We start from the raw sequence: 26,316 nt of genomic DNA on the forward strand, positions 1-26,316 counted from the left end.
ATCAAAGAAACAAGCAAATAGCATACTAGGGATCTGTGTGAGAGTGAGGACAATACAGAGGGACTCAGGACACAAAGGAAAGGTTACTGCCCCAATCCCACCCCCTGCCTGCCTTCCTCCAAAATGCTGTGGAGCCTCCCTCCTTGGGAGAGGGTGTTGAGTAACTCAGGGTGAGATGACAAGATCCATTTCGCAGGTGGTGATTCTAAGGAATGTCTGTTGGTGTTATGGTTAGCAACTGCTAGTGACCGGCACACATTTAGGGTTAATACCCCCTCTAATACCCTCTGTTTGGACCAAACACTAAGAGCTGGTGAGCAGGGACATGGCTAAGGACTGTAAGTTTGCTCCAGGCTTGTCCTGCTCACTGGCTCTCTAGCTACAGTATAAGCCAGGGAGTGGGGGGGTAAACCCCCTCATCCCATTTGGATTGTCCCTCTGCCCCCCAAATTATCCTGCTATCCACCTCATTGGCCCACAGATCCTCCCTCCATCCCTGGATCACCTCCTCCAATCCTATGATTGGCCCCTCCCTTCCTGGATTGCTGCTTTGTCACACCAGTCAGCTGAGGGCAGTGGTTAGGGTGGCAGCAGCAGGAAGCTGGGGGTGGTGTGGGGATGGTTGCTGCTCCCTGCAGCCCATGCTGTCCCCACATGCACAGATTCAGCCCCCACCAGGTGCCAAACCTGCCTGGTAACCCCTGCTCCTTCTTCAGTTATGCAGCCCTATGGGGGCTGGATCTGGGTGTGTAGGATTGGCTTGTTATCCAGGGTCCCCAGGACCAGGCTAGGAGGTGCAACCCCTCCTGCCCCCGCTTCCCCCCACCAGCATCTCCTCTGCTCTTGGGCTGGTGACAACAGCAGGGCAGTAATCCAACAGTGGGCCTGGTGGGAGGCAGAGAGGGTGATTGGGGTGGGAGAAGCATTTTGGGGGTGAAAGGGGTGATTTGGGGATTGGGACACAGGAGGCAGCAGCTCCCCAGCTGCCCACTCCTCCCTCCCAGCTGTCAGACCGGGGCCATATAATCCTGGATGATAGCTAGTCCATCTGGGAGCAGTGCATCCTGGGGTACTTGAGGACTGCAAATTGGTGATTTTATCTCAGGTTGTTCCAGTCTCTTATGGTTATCCTGAGCCAATCAGAGAACAGGGAGGTACATTATTTATGCTGTTTGAAGGTGATAGATAAGTAGGCCATTTTTAGGGAGGAACTAGAAATAGGAATAAGATTTGAAAATGACTTGCACAAACACTGCTCTTCATACCACTTCCTGTATCTAGTTTATGTTCTTGCTAGGGTTTCAGGACTTAATTTTCTCCGGAAATCACGGTTGTATGAACAAACAATAAACTGGCCTGACTATGGGTGACTCGTGTCACCTTAGTCACCTTAGTCGGGGGTGGGGGGCATTGTCAGTGGGCCTGAGAAACCTAGAACAGGGATGAGTCACCTCCTGAAGACAGCAGAGTAAGCAACCTACGTGAAGAGTTCTTGCAACTTTCAGGGACTCTTCTTCCAGCTCCACTGTTGCAGGCTCACCAGTAATTAAAATAAACAAAATAGCAATCAAAGAGGCTTTACTCACTGTGAGGTCAGTCCAACTGTCAAAGGAGATGCATGCCAGGCTACACAAATCCAAATCTTTCTAGGAAACATACACCTTTATACATATACTTGTCTTCAAACCATTCAGTTACAGACTAATACGAGGATAGACAAGGCTAGATGTTATTCCTTTCTTTTGTCTATCAGTGTGTTACCATTTCAATCCACTTTCCATATTTATTACCTATCTGAAAACCTCCAAGTCACCCAGGAAGCAAGTCTTGATTATGGAGAACCACTTAAGATTGACATTTCCCAGTCCTGCCAGGATATATGCCATGTCCTTGTTACATTTCTAGGATGGGTCTTTCTATCAAACCATCTTGAGACAGCCAGGTCTCTAATGAAGTGTAGCTCAGAGTGGCCTTTCATATGCTGAATGTGCAGACAGGACTTTGGGGCAGGCGTGCGGGTAGCAATGCTGATGGAGCTTCATAGTACTATGGCAATGATCTCTAGCCTCTCAGACAAGGGCTGAGTCACAGGAGTGAGAAAGCAGTGGAGAGACAGCATTAGTGGAAAGCTGGAGATGCAGCAATTTGGGTCATTGTCAGACTGTTCCTGACATGGAATTACAATATGGATACTGCATCTAAATTGTGCCAGCTCCTCTGCTCTTTTCTCTACCACTGAGCTAAGGGTAGCCCAGTGCATGGGGCTTTGTGAAGTATGTAGATGAGTCTTGCTAGGCCGAACAGTTTCTTTGATTTCACTCTGGTTTTCCCCCATTTTCAAAGTAAGCCTTTGTTTAAGGAAAGTGATTGTTGTGGAATTTCAGGCAATCTGCACCATAGAGGCAAGAGTCATTGGGAGAATCAGAGAGGAGTTTCTGGGTATTCAGCTTAGGCCACCAGGCATGGGCAGGACATCCTGTCCCAATGAGGAGTGTTGCAGAAGATGGAAATCATGTTCATGAGCCCCTGGAACAAGCACTGGTGAAGTGAAATGATACCCAGACTGCATTCTCTTACTGGAAACATTTCTACCTGGTGGGACTGGGAGGGAGGCAGTGATGATACTCTTTTGTGGCCTGCAGGGAGGAGCTGGAGCGCAGGCAATTTAGGGCCTGGTTTATAGCAAGTAGGTATGGATGAGGTTGGGAGGCTGGAGGGATTGGGGCTAGTGAGGGACGGCAGGACTCCCTGAGGGTTCTGGTGCTTGCTGCTGTGAATCACACAGCAGGGATGGGTGTTCATCATCCACACACTGAGATAGTTATGAAAGGAGACCCTGTCCCTGCCTCCCAGTACCACAGATGAATGGGGCTCAGACTTCTGGGTGACACTGCCCAAGCTAGAGGGGAGGATGGACAGCAGCACGGGGGCTCAGCACTATCTGTAACCCTTCTCTGTGTCCCTGTAGGTTCTGACAAGCTGAGGCTGGTGAATGGAGGCAGCCCCTGTGCTGGGAGAGTGGAGATTCAACACCTGGGTCAGTGGGGAATTGTGTGCGATGAAAACTGGGACATGAAAGATGTTGAGGTTGTTTGTAAGCAGCTGGGATGTGGATCTACTGCCCGTGTTCCTGACCGGAAACATTTTGGGACAGGAACTACAGGATTTTGGCTTGCTGCTGTTGTGTGTCATGGAAATGAATCAGCTATCTGGGACTGCAAACATGAAGGATGGGGCAAAGGAACCTGCAAAGCTCTTTATGTAGCTGGAGTGATCTGCACAGGTGAGAACTCTGCCACCATGCCCTTTGTGGGTGAATCCTCATCAGAGAGAACATAGCACTTGCTGGGTCTGGTCTCTACATATGGAGCTGCACAGACTTTGCTTGACCTCCCCAAGGGAAACAGGGCATATGCCAGCTGCTCCAGCCTTCAGGGCCAGTAGGGGTGCAACAAGAACTGTTTCCAAAGACGTGAACTGGAGCTGGAAGTCTGTGGTGCTGCTGCAGGTGTCCATGTGCAGAAGCACAAAGGCCACACAAGAGAACATCCAGGACCAGTATCTTGATGCATTCTTTCCTGTGTGTGCCCCCCACCTCCCACTGCTCCTTCAGGGGCTGAGCTCTGTGGACATATTTCCTTCTAGGGCAAGGCAAGCCCTGTAATAGGGTGCCCTTAGGTGGGGATGTACATTATGGAAAGTACCCTGCTTCCAGCCCCAAATCAAAAGGCATCTGGGGTCATTTGTCCCTTCTGCCCCCTCCTCTGACTACAGCACCTGGTGAAACCCATGCCTGTAGCTGCGGAAACTTTCAGAGGAGCTTCCTGCCAAGCTACACAGAGAAGCAAAAGAGGAGCCCTAAGCTTGAATTTTGGTGGGGGGCGGCGGGCGAAAGAGCAAGTGGTAAATGCAGAGGGAAGAATAGCCTCTTTTAACTCCTTCTCTGCCCTCCTTCCCCAAACACTTGAGAGCTGAGGCAGGGAAAGTGCACATGGGGTGGCATTCTGTTCTTTTTTGGTCATTTAAGTAGCTAATTTTTGGTCATCTACAGGATATTTTTAGCATTTATGTGCCCCTGGGACTTCTGTCCTTGGACACATATGGAATGTTACATATTCATCCAGACTGGCAACCAACAATCATGGGAGAAAGTACTTATCTTCCCCTCCAAATATCTGATGGGTTTGGGCACTCATCTGTGTTCTTGATAGGGTGACTATATGGAATAATGTGAAATCTAGGACAGTGTGAAATATGGGACACTGAACCACTTCTTCCCACTCTCGACCCCACCAAGTCAGTGGTGCTGCTGTAGGCAGAGGCAGGGGCAGGGTGGCATGGTGCAGCTCTGGTATTACTATTCAGGCAGCTAACAAAATCAATGACATATTAATGACCCATTGTTCTTTTCTTCACAGGTGTTGACAATCATCTCCCCTTTTTAATAGTGATTCCACTAATCAAGCTAACCAATTTCAAAGCAATTTTGCTGTCTCCCAGGACTTCTGGTCTCACAGCTCCTGCCACTCTGTCTCCCTGCCCCACTAGGAATGCTTGTTTTAAGTTTCACTGGCCTGCCAGGAGTAGACTCCAAAATCTGTGACTGTCCTGGCCAAACTGAGACATATAGTTACCCCATTTCTAGATCCCCTCACACAGGCAGGGCTTAAACTTTGATCTCTTGGACTTCCTGGCATAGTTCTCTAGAACTCCCACACCACAGGGCACACATTTTCCACTCTGTCTTATTGATGCTCATGGGACCAGCTTTATGTTATATGTGGTGCAAGGACAAGAGAGCATGCTAATGGTGTATGGCCCTGTGAAGAGGCTGCTGGGCTAGAAGAGTTCCTTCCAATCTTTCTAACCTAATCCCTTGTTCCCAGTAGAGCAGGGAAAACTTCCACATGTACTACCCTACTGCCTTGGTGCACAGTACACTTGGCATATATTTTATTTAGATTGTAGTAAGCATTAAAAGATAGGATTTGTTCTGAGAAGTTGTGCAGTAACATTTTCTATGAACTAAAATTATCTCTTTTGCACTGGTCATGGATTGTCAGTCCCAGTTTAGCACTGACCCAGATACTTGAATTGGCTCTGGTGTGGTGCCAGAGTTGGAATTGACAATGGAGGCTTGGTACAGCAGAGGGGTCCCTGACAGATGTCATGGATGGGTGAGGACTGCAAATTGTTCATGTATCTCTGTGGAGCAGTCCAACAATTGTGAACACATGTTTCTTAATGTGATCTGGAGATACTCCTTGCACAGAAAGTCCTAACTTGGCTATGATATGGTTGCACTTAGCACTTTTACTGCTTGAATGTGAGGACATTTGCATTTTAAGTGCAGTTGACATCACAAACGTTCCCTCTGTGATGTCCTCTACATCCTTTCCCCCCATGACTAGATTAGTGGTTCAGGTAGAACAAGAGCACTGGAGAAGGAGAAAAGAAAAGAAACAAACAAACAAAAAATCTTCACATACAAAAATGAGCTTGCATATAATCCCTGTGGGGGGTGCTGGAGGGTATGGAGTATTAGTGCAGCTACCACTGACCAGTGACTTGGGCCATGCATTTTCAAAGGCCCATTACTCCTTATTGTCCCTCTTGTTGACTTTCTAGGACACATTCAGCCCCGGCTGGTTGCAGGGGACAATGTCTGTTCAGGACGTGTGGAGATAATGCATGGTGACACTTGGAAAACAGTGTGTGATTCACAATTTGATCTCAAAGCTGCTAGTGTTCTCTGTAAGGAATTAAACTGTGGAGCAGCTTTATCTGTCCCAAGAGGAGCTCACTTTGGAAAAGGACACGGACTGATATGGACCAAGCAGTTGCAGTGTGCAGGGAAGGAGACTAGCCTCTTTTCCTGCCAAAGGACTTTGCAAGTGAATGAGACATGCTCACATGCCAACGATGCCAGCACCATATGTTCATGTAAGAGTCTAGCTCAATGTGCTTAAAATAACACACTGATGTTCATTAGGGTGAAGCAAGAACATATTCTAACTGAGTAGGGGGCAAGGACAGTAAGGTTGGGGTGAGCTTCTAGTAAAACTCGAAGAGTCCAAGACAAAGAGAAAGGGAACAAATCCCACAAGACTTCCCATTGTTTAAGTATTTGGTGCAAAGTAACACATGGGCTTCTTCTATAAACACCCTCTCCCTTCTCCCCAGGGTTCACGGGGTTCAGGCTGGTGAACGGCAGCACACAGTGCTTGGGGAGAGTGGAAGTCAAGGTGCTCGGTGCCTGGGGCACCCTCTGCGACTCGCCCTGGGATTTATCTGATGCCCACGTTCTCTGCCGTCAGCTCAACTGTGGAGTCGCTGTGTCCACTCCAGGTGGAGGGCATTTTGGGAGAGGAAATGGCTCTGTCTGGAGATACATGTTTCACTGTAATGGCACAGAACCGCATTTGGGGTTTTGCCCTGTTACTGCCCTGCGGGCCTCTCAATGCTCACATGACTATGATGCCAGTGTGATTTGCTCAGGTAAGTACAGGAGCACTGCAGGGTTGGTTACACCTTCCTCTCAGGGTGTGCACTAAAGTGTGTGCTAAACGTTAAATTAATGGGAGTAACATTGTAATAAAATAATAGCTCTTACCTGAAACAGCCCTGTATTCTCCAGGAAGGACCTAAGCTACTTTGTAGCGAGTGCAGTGGAGCAGTGGTAGAGCTTTGTCCCTGGTGCTTTTCTAAATGTCACAAATGTTCCTAAATCTCTCCATTGCTCTCCAAATCATTAAACTTCTAATTGTAGGAAGATCTCATAAAGATACATATTTTGGCTTCCTAACAACTTTTCCTTTTGAAAAAAATGCAGAAATATTTTTCTCTTTTTTCTTTGACTTTTTTTTTTAACATTTCCTGAAAGTTTTCGGTGGAAAGAAGAGAGAAGAAGAAGAAACAACTTTTAGAAAGGGGTGGAGGGGGAACAAATAGTGAAAAAGGTATAAATGGAGGCCTGGGTAGTTATATTTCCAAAAATCTGAAATGGATCAACATTTGAGTTGGAACTGAAATAAAAATATTTATTTCATCTCAAAATACCAGGTTATTGTTTCTGCTTCCAAATTTCCAGAAGACAATCAACATCTTTCATTCATAGATTTTATAGACATTAGGGCTGGAAGGGACCTCATGAGATTATCAAGTCCAGCCCCGTGCCCAAGGGGCAGGAAGTCAGCTGGAATCAGATGGCCCTAGCAAGATAAGCCTCCAGGCATTTCTTAAAGGTATTCAGAGTAGGTGCTTGCACCATTTCTGGGGGGAGTCTATTCCAGAATCTGGAGACTCAGACGGTAAAGAAGTGTTTCCTTATGTCCAATATAAAACCGTTTTCCAGCAGTTTGTGACTTAGACCTTGTTTTCTCTTGGGGTGCCCTGGTGAACAGATGTTCTCCCAGTTCCTGATGCACACCCCTTATGTACTTATAAGCTGTTACCAAGTCACCCCCAAGTCTTCGCTTCTCCAGGCTGAAAAGTCCCATGTATCTCAGCCTCCCCTCCTTAGGACTGTTCTCTTGCCCTCTGAACATGTGCACGGCTTGCCTCTGGACTCTCTCAAGCTTCTCCGCATCCTTTCTAAACTGCGGAGCCCAGAATTGGATGCAGTACTCCAGTTGCGGCCTCAAAAAGCCTGAGTAAAGTAGAAGGATGACTTCTTGGGTCTTGCTTGAGATGCATCGGTAGATATAGACCAGAGTTTTGTTTGCTCTGTTGGCTGCAGCATCACGCTGGTGGCTTGTGTTCATATTGTGATCAATCATGACCTCCAAGTCTCTTTTGATTGTGGTGCTAGTGAGTGTAGCACTGCTGAGCTTATAAATACGATGTGGGTTCTTTCTCTTGAGGTGGAGCACCTTGCATTTCTCTGTGCTGAATGTTATCAGGTTTTGATCCGATCATGTTGTGAGCCCATCCAGGTCAGTCTGAATCACCAGCCAGGTCAATCTGAATCACCAGCCTATCCTCTAGCATGACTGCACTTCCTTATAATTTGGTGTTGGCTGCAAACTTAACCAGTCCACTTCTGACACCTGAATCCAGATAATTTATGAACATATTAAAGAGTAATGGTCCGAGTACTGAGCCCTGGGGGATGCCACTGGTCACCATGTGCCATGTTGACTCAGTTCCATCGACTATCACTCTCTCGGTCCAACCGCAGAGCCAGTTCCCCAGTCATTGGACTGTAAGGTTGTCGAGGTCACAGTCCTCCAATTTTATCATAAGGACATCATGGGAGACCAAGTCAAAGGCTTTCTGAAATCCAAATATGACAGTTGTTCACCAGGGCTCCCCAAGGGATAACTAGGTCTAATGGCCAGACACATCTAGAAGGCCGATTCAGACTCAATATAAGGAAAAAAAAATCTTTACAGTCTGAGTGTCCAAGGTCTGGAACAGACTCCCTGTGGAGGTGGTGCAAGCACCTACTTTGGACTTATTCAAAAGGCATTTGGATGTTTATCGTGCTGGAATCATTTGATCCCTGCAGACTTCCTGCCTCTGGCAGGGGGGCTGGACTCGATCTCATGAGGTCCCTTCCAGCCCCTAATGTCAGCTGACTGGGTGCAGGTGCCAGCTAATGCCCTTGTTCACCCGCCTCCCAGGCAACCTGCAGCTGTGGAGCTCTGCCTAGCTCTCAGGGCTCTTCAGCTAAGCTGCTTCTGCCCTTAAAGAAGCAGGCACACTTTAGTGTCCTGCGACAGTCCGATTCCTTCAGGCGCAAGCCAGTGTTGCATAATCCTCCTTAGTGATATTTCCCAATTTACATCCCTTATAAGTTTATCTTTTCAGATTAAGGAGATCCATGAGTTCTCTATTGAGCCAAGGGGGTCTCCCACCCCTTTTGCTTCCTTTCCTATGGGCTGGAATGGACTTCCCTTGTGCTTTTAGGATTGCATCCTTAAGGAGCAACCATTCATCATGGACTCTCCTCCCTGTCAGATTGTGGTCTCTAAGGGTTTTGAGAACCAACCTCCTGAGCTTGTGGAAGTCAGCTTTCCTAAACTTTAGGATTTCTGCATTGCTGACTGATTTTCCAGCTTTGCAATGGATAGAGAAAGTGGTCAACTTGTGAGTATTTCACAGGATAAACAATAGCATTTTTACTACTACTGACTTAAGTTAAAAGAAAAAAGAAAGTTAATATTTTTTGGTTACGAAGTCTCTTTGTTCTCATAATCTTTCTCTTATCCTTTCTCTGCCCCTGCACCAGAGCTCATCATTCTTGAACACTGGTGGCCAGAATTGGACACTGTATTCCAAATGAGGTCTGACCAAGACCATTTAAATATACCCCTCATACTTGCCTATCTCTTCTAGAAATCCATGGCTTGATACAGCCAAAGACTGCACTTTCCTTTTTCTTGGCTGCATTGCATTGGTGGTTCAGAGTCACCCTGGGATCACCTAGGATACCCAAATCACCTCACCACAGTTCAAATCCTTGAGTTCCCATCTTGTAGTAGAAATTCTTGTCATTAGTCCACAAGTGCATGTCCTACATTGTGTGCTAGTACGTTTCATCCTGCCTTGCTTTAGTTCTCAGTCTCCCAGTGTCCATTCTTTGTGATACTCCAATCCTGTTGGGGATTACGTTGCCAGCAAATTTCATCAGTGTTCTCCCACTTTGTGTTCCAAGATCGTAGGTGCAAAAGTTTTAGACAAGAGTCTGGGGAAGCAGCAGAATTAATTTCCTTTAGGCATGGTACTCTCCTATTTAAAACTACCCAGTGCTGTCTTCTCTTACAAACTTAAAACATTTGTGTACTTCACTTGTTCTTCACTGGAGCTCACTGTTTTCTCTGTGATCTGCCTTTCTCTAGAGACAATCAATTATTTTATCACAAAAACTTACCACTTTAGTCTGGTCTTATCTGTCTTTGGTAAATCCAACCTGCAGGTCTCCCTATTTCTATTTATTCCATTACTTCAATTATCCTTTCCTTAAAATGAGTTCTAAAATCCTGTGTGCTGTAAAGACCATAATAATGAGCCTATAGCTCCCAGATCATTTTTCTTTTCTTCCTACATGGATTATATTTGGTATTCTTCAGTTACACAGTGCCACCCCTGTATTGAAAAAATGTTCATACATTTCCTAGACATAAGATATCACATTATTTTACAATTCCAGGATACAGAGTATCCAAATCTCCAGACTTGAGTACTATGTACTGTTTGATATTTGCTTGCCCCCTTGGTTGTGATAACTCGCTGTGGAGGGTAGTGGCTTTTTAATTTCAGCTATGTTGTTTCTATGAGGGCATTTGATACATGAGACAAGATATGTCATGTTCTGTGTTAGATATTTGTAGGATCCATGGATTATGATAGAGGATAGGAACAGCCAGTCACCAGTGGGAAAACACCTTTCACAGAATTATCATTGTCTCTGACCTTATAGTCCTTTTACTAAGGGAAACTGCACAGCACAGTCAGAAGACAAATCTGGAAAATATACATACCTTCATTAGACATAAAGAAGTATAGAGTGGTCACAGACAATATATCATTACAGTTTACCTGCTAATTATGCTTAATATCTTTGTGCTACTTGATGCAGTAGCATTTTGTTAAATATTGTCATTTTGTGTGTCTCCCTAGGCACCATATTTGTTTGTGGTTTGGTCTCTGGTCAAAAGAATAAAGTTACCAGTCCTGACAGTTTTATTGTGCTCTCTTCCCTGACCTAGTTGAACCTTTGCTATGGAGTCACAAGACAAAAGAATGAAGACCCTTAAGTTGGGTAGAACCATCCACAAAGACCTTGCCTAACTACCAAAGTGCTTGGGAGTCTGTGTTTCCTTAACTTTGGCCAGAAAAAAATACTTAAGTGACTACGCTGAGCATCCCTTTGTCTACCTCAAGCTGTGACCTCTTTAGGATTAAAAAATGACGGGTCTCTGGGCCTAAGTCCCCTGAGGAAAACTTACCACATACAGACTCCTTTGTGTGGTAAGACCAGGTGAGCCACCACCATATACTGGACATCGAGCTGACACCATTTTCTGAGATGTCTATGCCAGCAACTAAAATTAGGAGCTCCTGTCTTGGACCAGAAAAATGACCACATGTGTGGCAAAAAAGAGGGAACTAATTAAATATACCAAAAGTCACCTGCTTGGAAAACCAAGAGTTCTGATCTTTATTCTTAACAATGACTTGACCACTAAACCCTCAATCCACCTTCTCAGACTTGCTCAGATACCATTCATTCATTTCTAGGCTTTTAAGCCATCCTATGAAGTGACGAGATAATGAAGTACACTAAGTTGTATGTATGTGTGTTTTCCCTTCCCAAAAAATAATGCAAAGGGCTGTCCTGACCTGCTCATGAGTAGGATGTAGCAACAAGCTCTCCCATCAGCCTCACAATCTCACAGTACATATAGGACATTCTTCTTTTCAATACAGAAAGAAATAATCAACCAAGCAAGGTTGTGACAGGAATTACTGTTTTTAATTATATACTTTGTGACTGTTTTACCCATTATTTATTAGCTAACTTCACTTCAGACATACTGTGTATATTATTTCTAATGTAAAATCACTAAGTTTCATTCTGCGTGTTTCCCATCTCTCCTAGGCTCAGATTACACTAGATTGCTCAGACCGTTGAATGGAGAAAGCCAGTGTGATGGACGAGTCGAGATTTTCCTCAGTGGTTTATGGGGCAGAGTCCTAGATGATCAGTGGGACATGGATGATGCCATTGTGGTGTGCAGACAGCTCCAGTGTGGTGCTGCTGAAAAAGCCTATCACCCACTGAAATCTGAACGAGGAACAGGCCCTGTGGGGCTGAGAAGAGTCCATTGTGCAGGAAACGAGGCTCATTTGACACTCTGCAACACCAACCTTCCTGAGACAGAGCAGGCAAGAATTGCTGAGGATGTTGGTGTTGTTTGATCAGGTGATGTATTTCTGAAATGTCCCCAAAATCCCCTCCTGTAGAGGATACTGTCATATTCACCTCTGGGCTTTCTCCCTACAGGAAGCAGACAGATCTGACTGGTGAATGGGGCAGGTCGCTGCACTGGGAGAGTGGAGATTTATTACCAGGGCACCTGGGGGACCGTCTGTGATGATTCTTGGGACCTGGCTGACTCCAATGTGGTTTGCCAACATCTGGGATGTGGACATGCCATCGAGGCAGCTGCCTCTGCTTATTATGGGGAAGGCTTAGGGCAGATCTGGCTGGATGATGTGAACTGCTCTGGGAGTGAATCTGAGCTCTGGGCATGTCCTTCCAGGGGCTGGGGGCAGCACGACTGCAGACACATGGAGGATGCAGGAGTGCTTTGCTCAGGTCTGTTCTGTGGCTGCTCTCAGGAGCCTGTTTCCCAGGAAATTTAAGGGTGGAGGCTGATAGTGAAGGGGAGAGCTGGAAGTGGCCATCTTTGTTTCTCTTCTACCCACCAGTCCACACAGGTCACCTAATTATATGTCTTGTCATAATAATGTCACCATTTTGCACTCATAGCACTGGAAGACTCACTATCTTTTCCTCAAAGTGTTAAAGAGTAGTCAGTGTCATATTGCTTGTATCTCTGTGTGTAAGTGGTGACTTTCTAGAGGGGACCTTTGTGTCTCTAATTGTGTTGGAGCAAAAGGTTGTGTCTCTGATTCTTTGAGTGATTCTTCCTAGCAAATGTTCCTGTTGAAAACTGCACAGGGCTGTCAGCACTTGCCAGGATTTCAGCTTTCCCTCTCTGGTTTGTATCAGTTACACTTCACCTTGTGTGTTTCCTTCTAGATTTCATGGATCTGAGGCTGGTGAATGGTGGTGACTGTGCTGGGCAGCTAGAGGTTTTCTACAATGGGACTTGGGGGAGTGTTTGCTACAATCGCACGACTGCCATCACAGCAGATCTTGTATGCAAGCAGCTGGGATGTGGAAATAGAGGAGATTTTGCAAGTGACTTTGCATATGGACAGGGTTCTGGTCCCACATGGTTGGACCATGTTGCCTGCCTTAAGCAGCACAGCTTCCTGTGGCAGTGCCCATCGGACCCTTGGGACCCACAGTCATGTGATAACCGAGCAGAAGAGACCCATATTATATGTTCAGGTAATACTGTACACAAACATGCTAACATACACATACACAGATATGCATGGACACACACATAAATGTGCTTTTTTTTTTAAAGGTAGTGATAAACATTTCTTTTTTTTTCCAACATAGACACGTTTCTTCTCAGCAGTGACACACATTTTTCAACACTTGTGAAAGAAGTGAGGATATAGCCCATGAAAACACATATGGAAGTTTATTAATTATAAATGAAAAAGCCTTCCAAAATGCAACCATGCAGTGACATCATAAAAAAAATAAAATCCACTAATTTCAAAGTGTCATTTGTAAAGGTCCTTGGCCTTTGGAATTAACAAGTAGACATGGGCCTAGGCTGTGAAATTCAGTCAGATCAGCATATCCATGAAGTCTGTGTGCAGGGACATGTTCACTTGTATGTGTAGGCATTTGTTTATGAAAGCATGAGCACACCAAGTGTGTGTGTATGTGTCAGTCTGTTTCAGGTATAGCACCCAGTTTTGGAACCAGCATTAATGACAGTATTTGGTGTCTTTGGATTCCCAGAGTACACCACAACCATCCAACCTTTGGATGGTTGTGGTGTACTCTGACAAAGAAAAAGCATTATATCCAGTCCCAGTTGTAGGGGAGAGAAGGAGAGAAAGGAAGAGTCAGATACAACTGGGCAAACATAATGAAGAGAGAATTGCAAGTTGATTGCATAATCCCCAGTAAAAACAAAGTAAAAATTCTTCAGGGTTTAAAATAAAAAATCTGGTTTATTTAGCTGTTAGTAAGATGGATTTAGGGGGTTAATGACCAAATAAATGCTATTCTTTTCCACAGCATGCACACACAATTGTCCACTAACTTCACTTTTGTTTTTGTAGGAAGAGAAGAGAACTCCACTCAGACCTCATTAACTAAATGCCCAAACTCCACAAGCTGCACAGGTATCTCTGCTCTTGTCTTTGTCATCTTCTTTTATCCCTTTGTCTGTTCCCAGCTGTCCCAGTAATGTGTGAGGTTTCTGCCTTTCCTAGACAAGGAGAAGCTACGTGTTGTGGAAGGAAAGGATGGATGCTCAGGGAGAGTGGAGGTTTGGCACCATGGCTCCTGGGGAACAGTGTGTGATGATTCCTGGGACATGGCGGATGCAGATGTTGTGTGCAAGCAACTGGGCTGTGGAGCTGCTGTGTCTGCCCTGGGTGAGGCTGTATTTGGGGAAGGGACTGGTCCCATCTGGCTGGAGAAGGTGAATTGCAAGGGAACAGAGTCATCTCTGTGGGACTGTTGTTCTGAGCCCTGAGGAGACAGTAAATGCCACCACAAGGAAGATGCTGCTGTGAACTGCTCTGGTGAGTGACCAGTTCTTTCAACTGTTGTGCTTTGTTTGTGGAGCATGGGTGACAAATGTATTTTAACCCATGGATCTCCCTGCCTGGACACAGATCTGGTCCTCCATCTTCTAAATGGAGGAAACTCACAGATGTTGAGAGGTGGAGTGCCTTTGGGCCCAGAATCACTAAATCATATTCTGTCATAGCTCCTATGTCCATCACAAACTTCATTATGTTGGTGTTTTACCCCTTTCCTCATCACTGTCACCACAGGGAGTCTTGGACCCTTAAGGGTGGCATTCTGTTCTTGCTTTGGTCATCCAGTCTTTCATGTTTGGTTGTCTATAAGGCATTTTTGGCTGTCTAAGTCCCCCAAAGCTGCTTGCACATTAGTTGGTATTCTGTTCCTATATGTATAGCCATATACGCATGGATAATTCTGTGCTATTACATAGTTTCAAAGACTGGGCATGCACAGTAGCACCCAGGGCACTGTTGAGCTTAGTTTCAGAATGGGGAAAAAGCAGTAGGTATTTCTTTTGTTTCCATAGATCAATGGCTCAGTGGATAATAAGAGACACTGAGATCTAGGCCCCAAGCCAGGGAGTGTGGAATCAAAGCATCTGGTTTGTAGCATGGTACTTTCACTACTATGCCAGCATTGCCCCTCTCCCTGGCATGCCTTTTGAAAGCTAAGCCACCAGCACAGACATTGGGAAGAAATGGGGGAAGGACAGTATAGTGCAGTACAAAACTTTCTGTCCTATGAGGGGCAGGTGCCAAGCTTAGAACCCAGGCTCCTCTCTCTTTCAGGATAACAACCACCTTATTCAGCTACACACTGCCTTGCTTTGCTCCTTTTCTCTTGGCTCCATATATCTCTCCCATGCATCCCTCTCCCGACTATCCAACAATGCACCTTCCAAAGGCACACTGAAAAAAGAATGGGGGCATGGTTAAGCTGTGTCATAGTCTTTTAAAAGCTCTATTAAAAAATCAGAAAGAACCCCAAGTTCAAAATTCATGTGAGTTAGCAAGGCACATAGTACAGGGCCCCCAGTGTCTCATGTAAGTTCCCTAGTCACTCTGTTTTTAGTGAGGTCTATTTCCCTCACTGCCACCACAATTTGTTACCAGTCTGGATGTATACACAGCCATCAAGGTGAATAGGGTTATGCATGCAGAAATAGAATGCCAACCTTTGTATAAGTAGCATATTAGGACTTAGATGACCACGTAGGGAATAAATTCTGTTTATTTAGGCATCCATAAAAAAATAGCAAGCCACTCTGTCACTGCAGTATAGACCCTGTTCTGCTATGAGGGAGGGTTGGTCCTCATAGGAGTCGTTAGGGATGCAAACATACAGGAACACTCAGGATATGTCTACATAGTGCCACCCATACTCTTGGAGAAGGCATCTCTCAAGTATGTCCCACCATGTTACTCACACTTACACACCCCTTAGTTGGAAATGCAGCAGGGAATCTGCTGTGACTAGGCCTGCACAACCTACAGATGGAGAGCTCAAGAAAGATACTGGAGATATCTCTGGAATGGGTCCAACATCTCATGCTGGGGAATGGTGCATGCAAGTGGGAGTGGGCGGGTGCAGTGCCTTCAGGAGCAGCCCTCCCATGGAGCATAAGTAGTGTGATGCAGACCTACCCTCAGAGGGGAAGTTTGTCCTACTAGCAAACATGCTGCCTCTCCAGACTCCAGCTCTCCCTTTTTTGCCCTTCCCAGGTGCAACACAGGTGACAGCATCACCACTGAGAACAGGTAAAGCACCCCCCATGACATTACTGAGGGCTATATTTCTCAGGTGCTGGGTTCCCAGGGAGTTGAGCTGTAGCCTTCAGCCTGAGCTAATTAGCTCCTCCACTTGGAGTGAAGAGTCTACTGGAAATGACACCAGGGAGAGGAGCTACAGGGAGTGCTGAGCAGGAGCCATTCCTGTCCAGTGGCTTCTAGCTAACCAGACAAGGCCCATGACACACAGCAGTGCCTGAGCTGCCCCCATTAAAAAATGCCTGTGTTCTGCCTTTGGGCCTGCTGCCACAGTCACTGCCAGAAGTGACAGAGGAGCTCTGACTCTCACAGAATAGTCTCTGCCTGTTTCATGTCCATTTCTATCCAGATCCCCCCTACCGCCAACCTCCAGCTGATGGTAGGAGACACATGGTGCTCATTGTCATCTGCATTGTCCTGGGAGCTGTTCTGTGCCTGATCTTAATCATTCTGGGGGGGCAGGTGTGAAGTGCCAGGGCACTGCACAGAGATGAGTCCCCATTGATCTAAGTATATAGAAAGGGCTCTTTGAAATTGCAGGGGGAGCTGCATGGTGATAGGGTGGGAGACACAGAAAGAGCTGGGTGGAGGCATTTAAGGGGCATGTTAGCTCTGGTTATGTTTAACACTTCACTGAGTTTCTACCAACTGAAGACTCTAACAGTAACACTTGGGAGTGATTCTGAACAGGGAGGAGATGTCAGTGTCATTAAGGAGACGGACCTGTAACTTCCACTTACCAGCCAGGGGTTTTAACCTCCAGACAACAGGCTGTGCAGCACCCAGAGCACCCTCCATCCATCCTCCTTAAGCTTCCTTGCTTGAAAGGACAACAGAAAAAAGCTCTTAGGTTCAGGAGGTGGTGAGTGGCATATGTGGGGTGAGGGGGAAGGGCATTGCTTTGGGAAAAAATGGACCCTGGGCTCTACTCCTGTCCCCACGGCTATATTGTATTAGGCAACCTGAACAGACTGAAGTAAAGTAACTTCTGCCTCCTCATTCTGGCCTAGGACTACCCCTGTCTCCCTCTTTGTATACCAATGCCTATTCACTGAGGCACTGTCCTCATTTTCTCTCCCAACATACCAGGTCTTCCTTCTTCTTTTTTTAGCTACTAGTTACAAAGACCTGGACAGCAGAGATGTTATGATCTCCCTTTAAGCCAGAGGTGTCCAACCTTTTTAAATGTGGGGCCGGATCATGAACTTTTTATCACCCAGTGGGCCAGCAGGAGCGGGTGCTCATGCAGCCTGTCCAGTCTGGCTGCAGCCTGGGGGTGCAGGGGTCAAGGGGTGCTGCCTGACCCTGCCGTGTCCTCCCTGCCACCTGGGTGGCCTCGAAGATGCTCCCACACCTGCACACTTGGGCTCAGCAGCCAGGGGGACATGTGGGGACTCTACAGGGGGGTGTGGGATGTGCAGGGATACCCCCCTGCTCCCTCTCCCTTGGGGCAGCCCAAACCCGAGCCCAAGCAGCAGGGGTCCCTCCCTCCCCAGGGCCCGTGACTCACCACCCCCAGTTTGATGTCTGTGGGCATGGGGGGATGAGGGAAGGTGGGAGCGGCGCCAACTTCCTGCTCCTGACAGCCACAGCAGCAGCGGCAGCAGCATCTCTCGCAGGTCCAGCCACAGCATCCCTCTGAGCCGGCATTCGCAGCCCCTGCACCTGCCCATCCACTGCACTGCAACTTGCTCCAGCCCACGCAGCTGGCAGGGACTGGTGCAGGGCGGGGCTGGCATGCAAATGAGGAAGGGAGGGGCGGGGCTAGGAAGGGAAACCCTACAATGTGGGAGAGGGGAGGAGCTGGCATGCAAAAGAGGAAGGGAGGGGTGGGGTGAGGAAGGGACACCGTGAAATAAAGGAGGAGGGGAGGAGCTGCACTGCGTTGGCAACATCAAGCTGACGCAGTGCATGTGGGAACCTTGTCCCTTCCCTAGCCCGTCAGCAGCCATTAGGAAGCTGCTGAGGGGCTAGGGGAGGGACAAGGGGTGGAAACAAAAGTAAACAGTGTTTACTTTCGTTTCCCGTCACAGCACCGTGGGCCACAGAAAATGGCTTGGCGGGCCACATGGCAGCCCATGGGCCGTATGTTGGACAAGCCTGCTTTAACAGGTGGGTAGATGTGAATGCCAGGGTGGGTGCTCTCAGGGCTGTAAGCAAAAGTCATGATGGGAAAGTGAAAAGGGACATTTTAGGCTGAATTTGCAGAGGGACTTTGTGACAGTGACATCCCTCATAGAACCATCCCCGCAGGGAAACTGGTCCTCCTGGTCCTCCTGACCTGCCACATTTAGATCTAGCCTGAGCAAAGCAGAAGAACTGTCCTGAAGGCAACACTCTTACATGGCATTTAGGAGAAGGAATGGATGATCTATGAGGATTTCCTGTGTTCTGTTTCTGTGAATCTGTTTGAACCCTACCCTTTGTTTTCAGATTCTGAGAAATACTCCAACCCCTTCTCTGAGGCTGTGTATGAGGAGATTGAATATAACCGGATGAGAGAGAAACTTGAAATGTTTGGTCACTCAGGTCTGTGTCCCCCATTTCTAACAGGGAGTAAATATCAAAGGATCTTTCCTACCCTGATCCATGTCTAAATCTCTTCAGCCTTCAGCTCCATGACCCATGGAATCTCAAAGTTTGGAGTGAGAGCCACCAGGTAATGCATGCTCATAAATGAGCTTCATCCGTACCAGATTATTTTACTCGTAGCTCTTGGGACATTTCCTCTCCCCTTGCCCATGCTGCAGCCTTGAAGCATGACCAAATCTGGGTCAGGAAAGTGGCTGTCCTTGGGACTAGGCAAAGGGATGATTTGAAACACGGCTTCAAACATTGGAGCAGAGTTAATTCTGTGAGCCACAGCAACATGTAACTCTACAATTTTTAGTTATAATCCAGAGTCTCCATGTATTCACACTGTTTTCTGGAAGAAGGCCCTGAGGCCAGAAGTCCTGCTCCAGGCCACACATGAATCTAGAACTGATCAGTTCATCAGTTGGCATGTGAATAATATGTTGTTTCTCATCTCTTCAGTTTCCTACTCAGAGGACCGTATGATAAAGCTGCAGTATTACACTGGGGACAGTGAGGAAGGAAATGACCCTGGATCAGTAAAAGGTAACAGAGGAATGGGGAACAGAAGTGAAGACCCACATCCTGGTGCAGGACATAAATTTCCAAGATGCTCCCTGAAAACACAGTGGGTTTCTCTTGCTCTTCTTCATGGTGCAGAGAGATGTGAGGGAGTGGGTCTGAATTAGAGTTCACAAGACTTCCCATGATTTAAGTCAGAACCTGGTGGATATGTATGGTCAGGTCTGATACTGCCTGTGTGCAAGTCATGATGCCTCCTGCAGATAGAAGCTGTAAGGAGTGGGGCAAAGAAATAATGCTGAGCATGGAAGAATCTGAATATCCCAATGGGTACATGTCACTTAAGAAATGACAACACCATGCCTGTTCCTAAGTCATGAGCATGCAGCCACAGCTCTAAGCTAAACTGCACACCCCTCAAAGAGCTCTATTTTTTTTTTCTCTCTAGAAAGTGTTGGGGCACTACAGACACACGTATGTCCATGGCCTGTATAAATAGTAAACTAAGAAGCCATATACCTCTGTCTCTGATGTAACAACAAAGTAAATTAGGGAGAGGGGTACATCCAGAGGGGGGTAGGGATGATATTGCACCCCCATTTGGTTCCTAGTCTACCCCAAATTTAAAACCAACCACCAGCCAGTGGCAGCAGCATTTCTATTCAGGTAGCAGTAAAGGTATGACTTCATGGATAATTATAATGTATTTTATTCCTTCTAAACTCTCCATTCCATAGGTGTTAATCACCCACTCTCTTTTTTTAATTGACTTGATGTTCCACTAATCAAGCTATTTTTCCCTCCAGTTTTACTCTCTGTTAGCTGTTCCTCTTAATGTAGCTTCTTTTTCACAGCCATGCAGACTTTTTAAATTGTAGCTAAAAAACATCAGTTCAGGTTTAGAATGGTTAACTTGGGTGACCATCGGCTCAGGGATGGAAATACCTTTAAGTGACACATTGGATACGCTGCCAAGATGTGAAAGAAGGCTAGATTTTGTTTTATGAATCTGAAAGAGATGTATATATAATTCTAATGGCAATACAATTAAAGGAACAATCTCTTTTAATTATCTTTTTACCTAATTTGTTGTATTTTCTATACATTATATAAGATATGGCAAATTAATGCACATTCCAATAAGATTATATTTGTTTTTACTTTGATCTTGAATTGAATAACATAGGGCTCATCTACACATCACAATTTTTGCCCTTTTATGCACTGCAACTGTGTGTCTGTTTGCATGAGTGGGATTTCCCAATGATTTAAAAGTATTTTTTGTGTATTAACCTAAAACTCTTTGGAAGTAGTTTAGTTTGGCTCACTGGGATTTAAAGCATCATGTCCATGAATTCCTTGCTTTCAAACACAAAGGCACTCAAAGAGAAGTGTAACGAGCCTCTAGTTCACCCCTTCACATTGTTTTTGCTTTCAAATTGCTTCCCCCCCCCCCCTTTTTTTTTTTTCTTGTGTGGTCTGCTGGCTCCCTGCTTCCACAGCTGCGTGGCAGGGTAAGGGCATGGGGTGAGTGAAAGGTCCCAGCTGGGGATCAAGCACTGGACTCTTCTGCTCTTCTGCGGCACCAGCCAGGGATCTGGATAATTCATTTGAAAACCTAGTGTGTGTAAATGCAGATGTAACACTCCAAAATAAATAAGTTTAATTTTTATAAACCTATTTAATCAAATGAGGATTAAAACCCATGGTGTGTACAGGCACCTGTAATTTTTGGCCCCTAGAACATTAGTATTGCTTCTAGTTTCCTTTTAGTTGCAGAAAAAATGTGTTTTGTGTTATATGTTATGATGAACCACACCACCTGCACCCTCCTTTTCAAAATCCTACATCCATCCCTGATTGGGGATATACTCCTCCCAAGTAGAACCTAGCATGATCTCCCACAGCTACCCCAGGCTACCAGCTGGGTTTCTACTGTATAGACATATCAGCCCTTTCAAATGTATCAGGTGAATATGACTAACCACAGTTTGGGGCAGCAGGTGAAATGTATCTTTTATTACCCAGGCTTTTTTTTTTCCTCTCTCTCTTCCCAGTGGAAAGATTCTACTCATTTGAAATAATTCTCCTCTTGGTTTCAGCTGCTCCTTTTCTCAGTGAAGAAGGTTATGATGATGTTTGGGAAATTTCCAATCCTGAAGACGATCCTTTTTCTGGGCAGGATGATCATGCAGTGATCAGGATTTCACAGGAAAGTGACAATGAGAGAGGATCCCAGAAAGGTGAGAGAAAACAGTGTTGACAGTTCTTTTACTTGCTATCACCAATCTTGCACTGCTTGGTAATTCTTCCCAAATCCCCAGCTCTTGGAGGTACATGGTTACACCAGAAATTCTGCTTTTCTTTTAAAAACATTTTCTGGCCTTGATTCTTGCAGAAAGAAGCTTGAAGGCATGAATCAAACTGAACATAAACACCTGGGAGCCAGAGGCAAAATACAATATTTTTCATATACAGCATGCCTCAGAATAAAATATGAACCTTGTTCTTGAGAGGCAGAAAGGAGAAAAAAAAGATCTTTCCTAGTTTCCTTGTACTAAGTAACTGAGTACCAGCACCTAAAGAGCTGAGCCAGCTCATTGTTGTGCTCCCTGCTAGTCACATGAAGGCTTTACTTTTGCTTCTGCCCAGTAGCCAGCAGAAACTGCTCTTACTGTATTTCTCAACTCTTATGAGCACTGCAGTTTCTAGCAGCTCTTTTGTTGTTTGTTTGGTTTTTTTTTTGGGGGGGGGGGTTGTGAGATATGCAAGAATATATGGTGTTTTCTTTTTTATTCTAAATTTGCTAAAAAATTAAGGTGGGCCTTTTGATTGTCTGATGTCTGACATTTTAAGGATATTTTAAGCCTAGGGATTGATGACATCAAGATATGTCTGTGTCGCAGAGTGATCCCCATGAACCCATGGGTCAGGAGAACAAGAATACAGCTCTGTCCAAAGCAAACTGCTCTCCCATGGTCTCCAATGAGGACTCAAGTGCCTGTACATTAATGCCAGGAGCATGGGGAACAAGCGGGAGGTCATGTTTGAAACTAATAATTCACAAGGGAGGGTTAGCCCATTTGCTGCAATCTGCTGGGGAGGAGCTGACCTGGGAGGATTTTCACTGGCCGTTAGAAGTCATTATGATGCCAATGATATACCAATGCACTACTCCATTGGTAAACTGGACCTTTCAGCTGTATGCCAGGCTGAACTGTACAGTCTTTATGTTACATAGACTTAAACACAAGCAAAGAAGAACATCCCCCGATAAACCTCTGATTCTTCAGACATTGGTACCTGTGTGTAGTGATCCTCTCATGATTAGAGGTGGAAAGATCAGATTCAGCACAGCTAAGCAAATCAGCAAAATTTCTGATGCATGTGGCAAAGCAACAGGGTTTCACATAGGGGGAGCAAGGAAATAAACAATCTCAACAGCTGGATACAATACTCAACTCCTTCCAACAACTGCTGGAACCTGAAGAGGCAGTGCCTGTCTGAGGCAGAGCTAGCTTATTCCTGAGGAGTTAGAAGAGAGCTGGCACTAGAGAAACTGGAGAAAGAGAGAGACTGCAGGATTCTGGTGAGGGTTGAACTGCTCCTTAGCAAAAGCACGAGAGGAAAGGAAGTCAACTCAGGAGAAGGTCTGTCTGCCTGTCTGAGTAACTTGGGGTTACATGTGGGGATGTTTTGTGCAGAGTGTGGGAAGAAAGAGGTATTTTCAACTCTAAGTCCAGAAAGTGCAAACATACACAGGGATAAGGAAGAGGGAGCCCTTAGCACAGGGGTGTGTTTGACCAGCCATCTTGCTCAGCAGCATAGGCTACTGACTCAGGCTGCACATTAGGACCCAAATCCCACCCACTTCAGGTAGGCAGGTAGCATGTACATGAATTTATATTCTACCATCCCCTGCATAACTGTCCTCTGGTCACATGCATTATGTTATGGTCCTCCCTCACCTGGGACGTGTGTATATGTCTGGAAATGTTAACCTCAGGAGGGGAAAAAACCCCAAAAACATGATAGGCAATGAAGGGAGTGAAATCAGAAAAAAAAAACCAATCCTTATATTGATCCATTTTATCTGGTTAATATTAAATGAATAATACAGAAACACTACCAGAGCCAGAAGCAAGGTCCAGATCCATTTCCAACACAACACAACATAGATAGGGACTCTATCCCATAGATAGGGACACTAGAAGAGCCACTCTCATGGGAGCTGAGGGAGTAGTTTTCTATCAGTGTGACAGGAAGTTGAGGGCCTCAGTAGGAGGACTCAGGTGCCTGTACACTAATGCCAGGAGCATGGGGAACAAGCAGGAGGAGCTAGCCCTCCTACTCTCCAGTAGGCATTATGATCTAGTAGAGATTATGGAGATCTGGTGGGACTCCTCACATGATTGGAGCATAACCATAGAAGGCTACACCCTGCATAGAAGGGACCAAGCAGGGAAGAAGGGTGAAGGTGTAGCCCGCTATGTAAAGGAGCAGTACACCGCCTTGAAGGCTGACATCAGCTCCAAAGAAGAATGACTCAAAACCCTCTGGGTCATACTGCTGGGGGAGAGTGGGGGGAAGAAAAAGACCTAACTGTAGGTGTGTACTACAGACCACCAAACCAAGGGGAGGAACTTGATCTAAAGTTTGCCCAAGAGCTGACAGAAGCTGTATGTTCGTGGGACATGGTCATCATGGGCAACTTTAATTGCCTGGACATCTCTTGGGAGGAGCACTTGGCCAAGTGGGATCAGTCACGTTCCTTTCTGACCTCCATTGAAGAGCTTTTTTTGACTCAGAAGGTGCAAGGGCCAACCAGAGGTAATGCTGTTCTAGACTTAGTCCTGACCAAAGGAGATGACTTTGTGACCGCCTTAAACATAGAGGGCAGCCTGGGTGACAGCGACGATGAAACCATCATGTTCACTGTCCGTTGCAAGCCAGACAAACTAGATAGCAGAATTTAAGTTTTGGACTTCAAAAATGCAAATTTCAACAAGCTCAGGTCACTAGTAGGGAAAGTGCTGCGGGACCAGGAACCAAAGGCAAAAGGAGTACATAAAGAGTGGTTGTTTCTTAAGGGCATGATCCTTGACGCACAAAGAAAGTTCATTCTCACATGGAGGAAAGGTAGCAAAAGGGCTGGGCAGCCCTCTTGGCTAAACAGGGAAATCATTGTCCTCTTCAGAAAGAAGAAAGAGGCGTATAAAAAATGGAAGCTTCAGGCATGCCCCAAGGAGGACTATATAACAATGGCCTGCACTTGTAGGGAACAGATTAGAAGGGCTAAGGAGGCAACTGAACTAAAATTAGCAATGGGGATCAAGGACAATAAGAAGTCCTTCTTCAGGTATGTAGGGAACAGAAAGAAAACAAATGGGAGCATTGGGGCCACTGCTCAACAACCCAAGACAGCTGGTTACCGGCGCTCAGGAAAAAAACTGAACTCCTGAATGACTACTTTGCTTTGGTCTTTCACAGGGCCAAGGGGAAAAACATGCCAGATAGGACACAGAAGGAGCAGGGTATAAATGATTGCCTTCCTACTATTGCCATAGAACTGGTGTGTGATCAGTTAAAAAAAATTAGACTTAATGACAGCCGGTAGGCCCTGGTGAACTTCATCTGGGGGTGCTGAAGGAGCTAGCTAAAGTCATCACAGAACCCCTGGCAAAACTTTTCCATAACTCCATAGAGGTCCCTGAGGACTGGAAGAGGGTCAACATTGTGCCCATCTTAAAGAAGGGGAGGAGGGAGGACCCTGGTGACTATAGGCTAATTAACCTAACTTCTAGCCCAGGGAAAATCCTGGAAAAAATCATCAAGGAGTCTATATGTGATAGGCTTGCAGAAGGTAGGGTTCTGAATGACGACCAGCATGGCTTCATCATGGGCAGGTCTTGTCTTAGCAACCTCATCTCCTTTTATCATCAGGTAATTAGCCGGGTGGATAAGAGAGAGGAGGTTGGACATGGAAGTGGCCCAAAATGTCATTTAAATGTCTGAAGTTACCTGTGTAATGGCTATTTACCTGCCTAAAGGTGATGTGGGATGTGGGCCTTCGTGTCTGTGTGCAAATGTGATCCACTATACCTAATTCTGCTTTTGAAGGTAGGTGTCCAGCTGACCATTTCTGGCAGTGCCTACCATTTTCCTAATCAACTAGTGATTGGAAAGAAAGACCTAGGTTTGAGCTCCCCTCATCCTCAGGGGTCTTAAACCCATATGCCTCATTTCCCAGTAGAGTGCCCTGACACCCAGGACTTGAAATAAACAGAACGGAGGAACCCTCCATTTCTCCTATTGAATCTGGGCCACTGTCAGCCAAGACTGAGAGAGTCACAGGGCCAAAAGGAATGCAAACAAGAAGGAGCCTGCCTCTAGCCTGCTAGGTACATCACCACCTGAGAGGGGGATACCTGGTTTCTGACCCCTGCTATAGGGTGAACATCCTATGGCCCATAGGCCAGATCCAGCCCACAAAGCCATTTGATGCAGGCCATGCATTTGGAGCTTTAGCAACATTCAGTGGCAGGGGGTTCAGTAGCAATCATTTTCCCCTGCTGCTGCAGGAGAAAAGCACTGGCTGTTGATACTTTTCCCATGCTACCACCAGGAGAAGTAGAAGCAGCAGCTGGATCCAAGCACCCATCTTCCTCTGTCCCCAAATGGGTCAACTACATTGCATCCTTATAATATAACCGATCACTAGCATAAAGAGTCCTGGAAGCAGGGATGTGTTTAAGAGGGACTAAAAAGGAAGCTAAAGCTCAGGCCACTCACAACTTTGACAGGCACACTTAAGAGATGAAGGAAAATTGTCTGCCTGTACCATAGACTGCACACCCAAGTGTCCATGGATGTGTACTAGGGTGCTCATTGTAGTGCGTCTGTCTTGATTTTTTTTTTCCAGGTTGGAATCTGCACTCACTAAGTGACAAGAATGAGAGAAATGACCCATCCCTGCCTCTTGGAGACACAGGCTATGATGATGTTGATGCTGGCTCTGGCACTTTCAGTGGCTGA

The 26,316-nt window shown here is 46.0% G+C and overlaps 1 pseudogene; it reads left to right on the forward strand.

Moving 5' to 3' along the window:
• The first annotated feature begins 325 nt into the window (after positions 1-325).
• Positions 326-26,316, forward strand: LOC132243282 (scavenger receptor cysteine-rich type 1 protein M130-like; annotated as a pseudogene).

This window comes from Alligator mississippiensis, chromosome 4, assembly GCF_030867095.1.
Source record: "Alligator mississippiensis isolate rAllMis1 chromosome 4, rAllMis1, whole genome shotgun sequence".
Taxonomy (NCBI): Eukaryota; Metazoa; Chordata; order Crocodylia; family Alligatoridae; genus Alligator; species Alligator mississippiensis.